The 10,342-nt window shown below is 47.2% G+C and overlaps 1 pseudogene; it reads left to right on the forward strand.

Annotated features, from left to right (window-relative positions):
- Positions 1-10,342, forward strand: part of LOC119295279 — a 22,767-nt pseudogene that overhangs the window by 5,603 nt on the left and 6,822 nt on the right.

Here is a 10,342-nt window from a genome sequence, read left to right on the forward strand (position 1 = left end):
GACCAGGGGAGGCGACACTACCAACTCCCCTTTACTAGTAGAGATATGAAAATGTACTATTTTTAGTGCCATTTTCTTTCTTTATGTCAGAATTCCAATTTGACACACATCAAATCTGTTTTCCTTTAACACCATTAATTGTCTGATTCAAATTGAAAAGCGTACAATTCACTGCTGAACTTCCAGGTTTAAATGAATTCAGATTGCACTTTGCATGTACTCTTTCAAGGGATGTCTATGTGGTGCATGTTGTGCACAACTGTACTTCCATTTTATCCTATGAAACCATGGCCTTAGTCATCTGAAAAGGTATCTGCTTGCGTTATTTTATGCTTAGAAACCAAACATGATTACACTAAAATAGTAATGCATATAAGACAAATACTACAAAGTCAAAACTAAAAGTACTAATGACCAATAAAATGATAAGTAACGAAAGTCAGTAAGCATTATCCTGAGTGTCTTGTATTTAGTACCATGTTCTCTAGCTGAGTTTGTCTGCTTGCAACGTGCACTGGCTGTAGAGTACTGCACTTTATACTTTCTCATGACCAAAACATTTGTAGGCTTTTGAGTCTTCTGTATATTTCGTCTCACTGTTCATAAATATTGTGTAGGTTGCATTCTTGGCCTCTGCAATTGGACCAAGAATTGCAGCATCATGCGCAAGTGCGGCGTTATCTGCATTGACAAGAGATGATGATCCCAGGTTAGCCATCTTTTTCTGTATTGAGTGAATTTTATTAACATTATCAAACACGGAAGGGTTGGCACTTTGAACAATTTACATCCTTAACTTGAGGTAAAAAAAAAATCTGTTTGGTGATGATATTTCGACCTTTGGTTTTGCTCCCAGTTCCCTTCCCATATTCTGCTATAGTGTGATTTTGACTTGCCTTTTGCTGAAGGGTGATTTCTGAAAGAATGCATACTGATGATAGGGCCCATGGTGCGCATCCAAACTTTTGTGGCCATAATGGTAGCTGTTTCATATTTGTTACAGTTAATTTTGCTGTGAAATTTCATTTGTTTATTCATTCAAGAGTTTACCGTTACGTTACTATCCTATCCTGTAACAGGTGCTTCGTCGTCCATTTCTCTAGAAAATGTGAAGCATGCCACCCTGTGTGGTTTGTCGGCAGCGGCAATTAAGTCTAAACTCTTTGCGGATCAGGAGGAACGTGAAATCCAAAGACTAGTTGCTACCATGATAAATCATCAGGTTAGTCTGCATTCTGTCATTTTATTGCATGCACAATTTGTTGTGAACTGGCACTGCTGATTTCTGTGTATAGATTTCTACTTGTCAAGTCCCTAAAAATTTGAGTTTCCTTTCAGTATGCAACATAAAATATCTCTCTACAATGGAAGTCTCACGGGCTTAATTTCCTTTACTAGCCTAATTTTATGATAGAAATGATATGACATTGTGGCCGGGAACCAGATGAATACTGATAGACAGAGAACTTGGAATCAGCTGCATGATGATTAACTGGTAGCTGCCAAATCAAGATGTGCTCTCTAGTTGCTGTAACTATACTGTCGAGTCGCGGGAGATCACCATTCTTAGACTTTGATCGTGTAGCGCTCTCTCTCTCTCTACATATACATACACACACACGCACACACACGCACACACACACACGCGCGCGCGGGATCGGATTTCTCTGGCTGGAGGCTCCTCCTCCTCTTCTAGGTCATGGCCATGGGCTTGGGCCACATGGGCTTAAGTGGACATGGGCAGTAAGGCCCATACCAGTTCAACACGCCTAGATATCTATCCCCATCCTGTCACATGCCAAGTTACAATCCTTTGTTCTCAATCCCTTTGTCAAGCAATCTGCAAACTGCTGCCCAGAGCTGACATGAGTAAGGCTGATGATCCTAGCGTCAAGTTTCTCATTAATGAAGAAGCGAACAATTTCCACATGTTTTGTCCTATCACGTTGAACAGGGTTATTAGCAATGCTTATAGCTGACTGATTGTCACACCATTCCCGCAAGGGTCGGGTCCCTTCCTCAGAAGTTTCAACTCGTTCAGGAGGTGCTTCACCCAGAGCATCTCACTCAACCCTTGAGATAAGCTCTATACTCGGCTTCTGCATTTGATCTAGACACCATTGTTTGTTTTTTGCTTTTCCATTACACCAATTTCCTCCCACAGACACACACAAAGTAGCCAGAAGTTGATCTTCTATCATCTTGACAACCAGCCCAATCAGAGTCACTATAGCCATCCACCTCCAGATGTCCACTCTTCGCAAATCACAACCCTTAACCCGAAGTGCCCTTCAAGTATCTGAGGATTCTATGCACAGTATTAAGACGCCCACTCCTTGGTTCATGCATGTATCTGCCACCACACCCAGGCATACGAAATGTCAGGCTTGGTATGACAAGTACAATAATCTCCCAACCACTTTATGATAATCTTCCTTATTCACTAGCTCTTCAGATTGTGCTGTCACTTGATGATTTTGTTCAATCGGAATAAGGGCTGCATGACATCATGCCCATGTCACGCAAGAGATCCAAGGTGTATTTTCGTTGGCACAAAGATATTCCCTTCTCTGTCCAAGCCACTTCAATTCCAAGGCAGTATTTTAGGTTGCCCAAATCCTTTACCTCAAACTCCTTGCTCAGGCACCCCTTCAATCTCTCTATTTTCTCCTTATCATCTGCAGTGATGATAAACATGCACATAAACTGTAAGAATGTTGATCTTCCGATCAAAGTGTCTAGAATGGTGATCTTCCGATCAGAGTGTCTATAGAACATCGTGTGATCACCTTTACACTGGTCATACTCCCATACCACAGACAACACGTTTGAACCTATGAAACCATGCCCTCAGTGATTGCTTCAGCCCATACAAGGATTTCTTCAGCCTGCATACCTTCCCCGTGGTCACTGAAGTACCAAAATCTGGTGGTATCTCCATGCACACTTCTTCCTGCAGCTCACCATGCAAGAAGGCATTCTTGACATCTAGTTGATGCAACTTGCACCCATGGTTTGCAGCACAGGAAACCAATATTCTTATGTGTTTGCCACTGGAGCAAACGTCTCATCATAGTCCATTCCATAAGTTTAACTATATCCCTTAGCGACCAATCTGGCCTTATACCGTTCCCTTCCCCTCAGGATTCTGCTTAACGGTATAGATCCACTTACAACTCGCCGCTTTCTTTTCTGCCAGCAATGTGGTTAGCACCCACGTCTTGTTTTTATTCAATGCATCCAACTCCTCTATCATCACTGCACGCTGCTTCGGATCTTGCTTTGCAGCCTTCCAATCCTTCGGGATTGACAGTTTGAAGAGAGGCAACAAATGCTCTATAGAAAGGAGACAACCTCATAAGACACAAAGTTGCCAATGTCATGGTCACCACAAACATCATCCTGTGGTAGAGCCTTCTTTGCCACTTCACCCTTTCTTGCCACTTCACGAGTCGCTTTCACAATGCAATAGGCAATTTCATTGTGTCAGGTGAGCTTGCATCACTACCTTGCTACTCCCCATGCACTTGAGACTGTCGTCGTGAGTATACCAGGAGTGTGTCAGATGAGCTATGCACTCGTGGCTGCCGTCGTGAGTACACCAGGGAAATCTTCTGCCACTGATCCTGAACAGGAAGCTTGAGATTACCAATCTGAATTGTACCCACTGTTGGCTAGACCTGAACCTGCACATCATCATCAGTGAGAGTACCAATTGCAATTCACCCACTATTGGCTGGACCCGAACCTGCACATCATCATCAGTGTTAGTGCCCACAGAATCACCCCGAGTGTGAGACACAGCCTGCTCCCTTGCTTGACCATCCTTCACAGAGTGTAAGTGGTGAAGCTCTCCAAACAACAAACTTAGATCTGTCAGCTCACCATGGAATGGTTCAGACTCCCTGAAGGTGACATCCATACTGACAAGCCTGCGTTTCTCATAGGGACACCAACATTTATACCCCTTTGACTGCCTAGGAAAACACACTTCACTGGCTGTGGATCTAACTTCCCACAGAAGGTTGGTGATCTCGAACAAAACAAGTACTGCCAAACAACTTTGCGGGAACAGCAAACTTCGTTTCTCCAAACATCAACTCACTAGGAAATTTCATGCCTAGTATTCTTGATGGTGTCCTTACATTAAGTCATACGAGAATAGCAGTCGATAAAGGTAACAAAATATTTCATTCCATTCACTAACATCACCGGGCTAGTCCATACATCTGAATGAACAAGCATAAAAGGCTCTTGTGTGTTTAGGATATTCGCAAGCATCACAGGTCAACTTGCCCTTGCCTACCCCACACATAACATTCAGAAATATTCTATACATCTTATCAAAAGATACATGTCCCATCCTATACTGATGGACATCGCCTGCTTTACCGAAAAAGGCTTTCGCCCTGCTTTATAAATAAAGCAAACCATCAGAGCCACAAAATCTAACAAAGTACACGCCACACACGCACACAAAGGTAGCAACAAACATAGTGCACAAAGGATTCAGCTGAGGGCACAGCTCAACAAGCCCTGAAATAAAACAAATAAAGGCCGACAAACACGCCACGTAGGTCTAATTTGGCTCGGGAGTGGTGGAGGAAGCGGCGGCGCGAAGCGAAGAGCCAATGCGCGAAGATCTGCTATGATGGTGTTGATGGTGTCACAATCCTAGGGGCGGCTAAGCGGCCGCCAAAGCTGCAAGTAACCATACATTTTGTAAATCGCGCTAGAAGCCCGTTGAAGGGGGCCCTGCTGGATCACAAGTTTATTACGGACGGTCCAAAACGTCCAGGCAAGAACCCCCACACCTAGCCACCTAATGTGGCGGACACGTTAGGGGGAGGCCTGGATCCCCGCAAATAGGTCAAGGAAGTTGGTGTGGGACCACCATCCACCAACCACTTCGCGGAAACAACTCCAGAGGAATTGCACCGAAACACACGAGATGATGTGGTTCGAGTCTTCCTCCGTCCCGCATAGGGGGCAGAGGCCATCTCCAGGGCCATTACGCTTGCGCACCTCCACACTTGAGGGTACCCGGCCCTGGGTCCATTTCCAGAGGAAAATCCTAATCTTTAGTGGTAGATGGATCGACCAAATCTGGACAAGTGGCGCGAGGCCCGGGTCAGCCGCAATGGCCTGGTAGAGGGATTTGGTGGAGAATCGCCCCGAAGTCTCCAAGTGCCAGGAGATGCGGTCACTCGGTTGATCCGGGTCCTGGGGCTGCAACGCGATGCACTCCAGGAGATCCTCCCAGGCGGCGAGGTCAGGAGGCCCAAATGGCCTTCGGAACGTGAGACGCCCCAAGTCAATAAGGGCCGCCTCCACAGAGATCCCATGTTTGACCGCGATGGCGAACAGATCGGGGAAGCGGGTTGCAAAGGGGCGTTCCCCAACCCACCTATCAAACCAGAACAATGTGGACGCTCCGGACCCAACCGCGATGGAGGTCCCGATGTGAGAGACCGGGAGTAGCCGGATGACGGACTGCCAGAACTGCGAGCCGCCAGTCCGCTGACAGAAGGCGAGAGGCTGTCCACGAAGGTATTTGTTCCGGATGATGTCAAGCCAAAGGCCGCCCTCCCCATTCGCAATCCTCCATAGCCTACGTGTCAGCAGGCCGATGAATGCGTTTGGACTACATCATCCCGAGCCCGCGTTGGTCGTTAGCCTTGCAAATGTCGGGCCAATGGACCATATGGTACTTCTGCTTATCGCCGTCGCCAGCCCAGTAGAAGCAAGACAGATATTTGGCGATCTCGTGAAGGCTGTAGAAGCTCATGATGAATAGGAGCAGGCTGGAGAGGGAAGAGTTAATGAGCATAGTCCGGGTTGCCTTGGATGGCCAGGGGCCTCGCCAAGGCTTGATTTGGTGTTCGAGCTTGGTCACCGTGGGGCGCAACTCCGCCATGGATAGCCGGGAGTCACTAATGGGTATCCCTAGGTAGGATGTCGGGAAGGAACCCAACTGACAATTTAGCCGATCTGCAATGTTCTGCCGTTCGGTGGGCAAATATCCCAGCGCCATCACTTCACTCTTGTCGAAATTGATCGTGAGGCCCGACATTTGCTGGGAACATAGGAGCAAGAATTTCACATTTGCAATGTCCGCCGCGGCCCCTTCTACCATTATGATGGTATCGTCGGTGTGTTGTAGGAGGGACACCCCTCCCCCTCCCATAACGCCCGGGACTAGCCCATGGATGTGGCTCGCAACTTTGGCCTTGTCCAGGATGGTCGCGAGGGCATCCACCACCATGTTGAACAGGAAGGGGGAAAATGGGTCGCCCTGTTTGACCCCACAATTAGTGGGGAAGAAGGGGCCAATCTCCCCATTAATGTTCATGGTGGTACGCCCATTAGAGACCATCTGCATGACCCGGGTGACCCAACGGTCATCAAATCCTTTATGGAGCAAAACTTCCCTAAGGAAGGGCCAGTGAACAGTGTCATAGGCTTTATGGAAGTCAATCTTCAGGAACACCGCCTTCATCTGCTTGGCACGGACCTCATGAAGGACTTCATGGAACACAAGCACCCCATCCAAAATATACTGGCCTCGGATGAAGGCTGACTGGTTGGGGTGGGTGACTTGGTCGACGAGCAAGGTCACCCTATTAGCGTACCCCTTCGCTAGAATGCGGAAGATCACGTTGATCACCGTGATCGGGTGGAATTGGCGAATGTCCGAGGCGCCGGACACCTTAGGGATGAGAATAATGATCCCAAAGTTGATCCGGGCCAAGTCGATGGTGCCTACATAGAACTCCTCAAATAGGGCCATCACTTCGGGTTTAAAGAATCCAGAAAGCTTGGAAGAACTTAACTGGGAGACCGTCTGGTCCCAGGGCTGGATGCCGGATTCATGCCCTTGATTGCTAACAGGACCTCCTCCTCGGAGACAGGTGTTGTTAGGGCTGCGTTCTTAGTGTCCGAGACGCGTTGATGCGCGGCCCAAAAATCAGGGGCCAAGGATACTCCTCCCCTAGGGGAGGCAGAGAAAAAGGGCTTTATAAAAGCCACGAATGTGCAAGCGGATGTCAGTCGGCCACTGGAGGAGGTTATCCCTGTCCCACAGGAGAGGGATGGTGTTGCAGTGTCTCCGGCCGTTGGCGATGGCCTGGAAATATGTCGCATTGGCGTCCTCCTCGAGGACCCACCGTTGGGTGCCTCGTAGATGCCAATAAGCCTCCTCATCGGTGTAGATTATTGTGAGCTGGTCCTCAAGATCGTATCGCAGTAACCACTCATCGGGACACAACCCCGGAGTGTCAGCCCAAAGGTCCAGAGCTTGGATGGAGGACAGTAGGGCTTTCTTGCGCTCCCGAAGACATCGACCGAGGTTTGTGCCCGTCCCTTTCATGAACTGATGAGCGCGTTTAGCGCAAAAGTGCTAGGAATCAACCACCGAGAGGGACCGATGGGGCTCGCCGCGTGCCGTCATCCATCTATCCCGGACGGCCGCTAGGAACCCTTCCTGGTTGAGCCAGAAGGTCTCGAAGGGGAAGCGCGGGGGAGGAGGTGGGCGATCATCCTTCGAGGATAGGAGGAGGGGGACGTGATTCGACCCAATCCTAGTGATCGCACGTAAGGACGCGAGGGGGTAGCGAAGCTCCCACTCAGGGGAGACGAATACACGGTCCAGGATGGACGGCGTCGGGTCCGCCTGCCGATTGGTAAACCTGGCCCCAATCCTATCTAATTCTCGGAGCCCGAGATCCGCAATACAATCGTTGAAGAGCTGCATTCGAGGGTAGTTAACTAGGTCGTTGCTCTTATCCTCAGCCGAGCGGATGAGGTTGAAGTTACCCCCGACTACAACAGGTAGTTGGGCCGCCGAGACCTTCATCCGGAGCTCGTCTTCAAGCTCCTTGTGGTACCTCACAAATGCGTCCAAAGGTGATGTGGGCTGCCATGCTCTTTCCCAAGTTCCAACTTGGTGCATCCAAGGTAAAATCAATGGGCTCCGTTGTTGGTGCAAACTTCCTCCCAGGTACATGAACTTTGATCCTCCAGCGCTCCTCTTCCGGTAAAGTTGTAGAGAAGGTTCTGGTGAGGCCTGGTAATCCGATGTTCAGGTACTTCATGACTTCCTTCAAATGTCGTCCGAAAGGAGTGTCGTCATCTGGCTGAGTGAACTTGTTCCTGTGGTCCGCCATCTATAGAGTAGAAATAGAGGAGAATTAGAAATGAGCAAAGAAGAGTAATCCTATGGCTTTTCCTAGTGGTCGCGCCCTACAGTCAGCGTGGGCTCTGATACCATCTTGTAGCGACCACGATCCCAATGGACCGAAGGCTCTGTGCTTAAGTGTCATCCCTGGATCGGTATGCTGACACACACAATACTCGAGGAATTATAACAGAGTTCAATCACACACTTATTACATCGAGGTCCTCATAAAGAGTATCTGTTACACAAATAAAATGGCTGAAGGCCATCTAAACTAAATAACTGCGGAAGCTTCGAAGATAAATGAGTCCATCAACTCCAACGGCATAACTGAGTGCATGACAACGACCTAACCTATCGCACCTTATTCTTCGTCGGTAAAGTCTACAACATGAGACGTTGCAGCCGTGTAGGTCAGCACATGGAAAATATGCCGACAGAGTTACACTGCAAAGCAATGAATGCAAGAAATTCTATCTACATGCATATTTGGCTGGTGGAGGCTCTAAGTTTAATGTTTTGCATAAAGCTAATTTTTCCCTACAACAAAGGAATAAATTTTATTTACTACAAAGTTTGTACCAATGATTGAGAAGGTTCCTCCAACTCAAATCCCATCATTAAACAAGTATCATCATTAAACCCAATTCATTAATTTAAAGGGTGATGAGATCAACAATAATATCCACTTCTAGATACTCAAGATGTCCATAACCGGGGACACGGCTAACCATGATTAGTTTATACACTCTACAGAGGTTGCGCACTTTTCCCCACAAGACTTGACCGCATCCATGATCGGAAGATCGAGACATAGTCTTTCTGAAGCATTAACTCTACTCTGGGTAGACCAGTACACCTACTTCACCCTACATCTGCTAGTCCACCTCTTCAAGAGCTCACACAACTTACTCAACTATGCCAGAGCCCATAATGGCTTGTGGCTGCACACAGAAGTTTCTAGGCATGAAATATCATATGATCCCTTTGAGCCTGGGTGGCGAACCAAGGAAAAATCACACGGGTACTCCGGGATTTCCCAATGGGCAAGCACTGGTTTCTCCAGGTGCCCCAACCAATCCACCCAGATGTGTATTAAAGTTGCCACCTTAAAGTTATCCAAAATATTAACTCTCACAACTTCCATGTACATCACGATCCAATCCCCGTCTACGAGCTTGGCTAAGCAATAATTGAGCATAACGTATATTCCCGGGGTGATCAAAGGTATTAGGTTCCTACCTCAAACACTACAACCAAAACACATGTTCCCAATCCTACTCATGCAAATATTTGAGGGGTAAAACTAATGAATAGTAAAAACCGGGTATAGAAGAGTATGATCAAAGTGTAACTTGCCTTGCTGACGATCGGAAAACTCTAGAGATTTGTAGTAACAAGCTTCGCACTCCGGAAAATCTAGCGTTGACAAACAGTAGCATACATAAGCAATCAATCAAACGATGCAAAGAGAAATCGAGAATAGATCCAAATAAAACTCAAAACAAGCAAATAACTAAACTAAACAGAAAACAACTTCTAACAACATTATTTTTATGTGGATTCGGTCTTAACAGTAGGTACATGTGACTAGCTACGACTTGCAAAAAGAATCAACTCAAACGGAGCTACGAAACTCAAGAAGCAAACGAAACAAGATCGGATACTAACTCTGAACTAAACTCAAATTTTAAATTGTCAAAATCTTGTTCAAGTTGGTTTACTGGATAGAGGGGATCGTTACGAAGATTTAGGCGTTGGTTTCATCTAATTTGGATAAACGAGCTAAAAGTTACGCTAGTTTGAAGATCAGGGGCTAAATCGCGATAAAAGTATTCATGGATAGGTCCCTGGCCGAAAAATAAACAAAAAAGAAAAATCTATCGGACGAATGTCCGCTAACAGACTAACGAACGAATTCATTCGTTAACAGAACCAATCGGGTGAATGTTTGCTAATTAACGAACTAAAAAAATAAAATCGATCTAACCTAACTAAACCGAAACTAAAAAAACCGAAAAAAGGGCGAACCGGGACAATTTTTATACTGGTTCGGTCAAACGGCGAGGCGGGGCGGCGGCTTCGGCGACGGTGGGCTTGGCGACGGCGGGCGGCGACGGCAGCCGCAGCAGCTAGCGGCGGCGACACGGGCGGCGGCGACTTGCG

This window comes from Triticum dicoccoides, chromosome 4B (assembly GCF_002162155.2).
Source record: "Triticum dicoccoides isolate Atlit2015 ecotype Zavitan chromosome 4B, WEW_v2.0, whole genome shotgun sequence".
In the NCBI taxonomy this organism is placed as follows: domain Eukaryota; kingdom Viridiplantae; phylum Streptophyta; class Magnoliopsida; order Poales; family Poaceae; genus Triticum; species Triticum dicoccoides.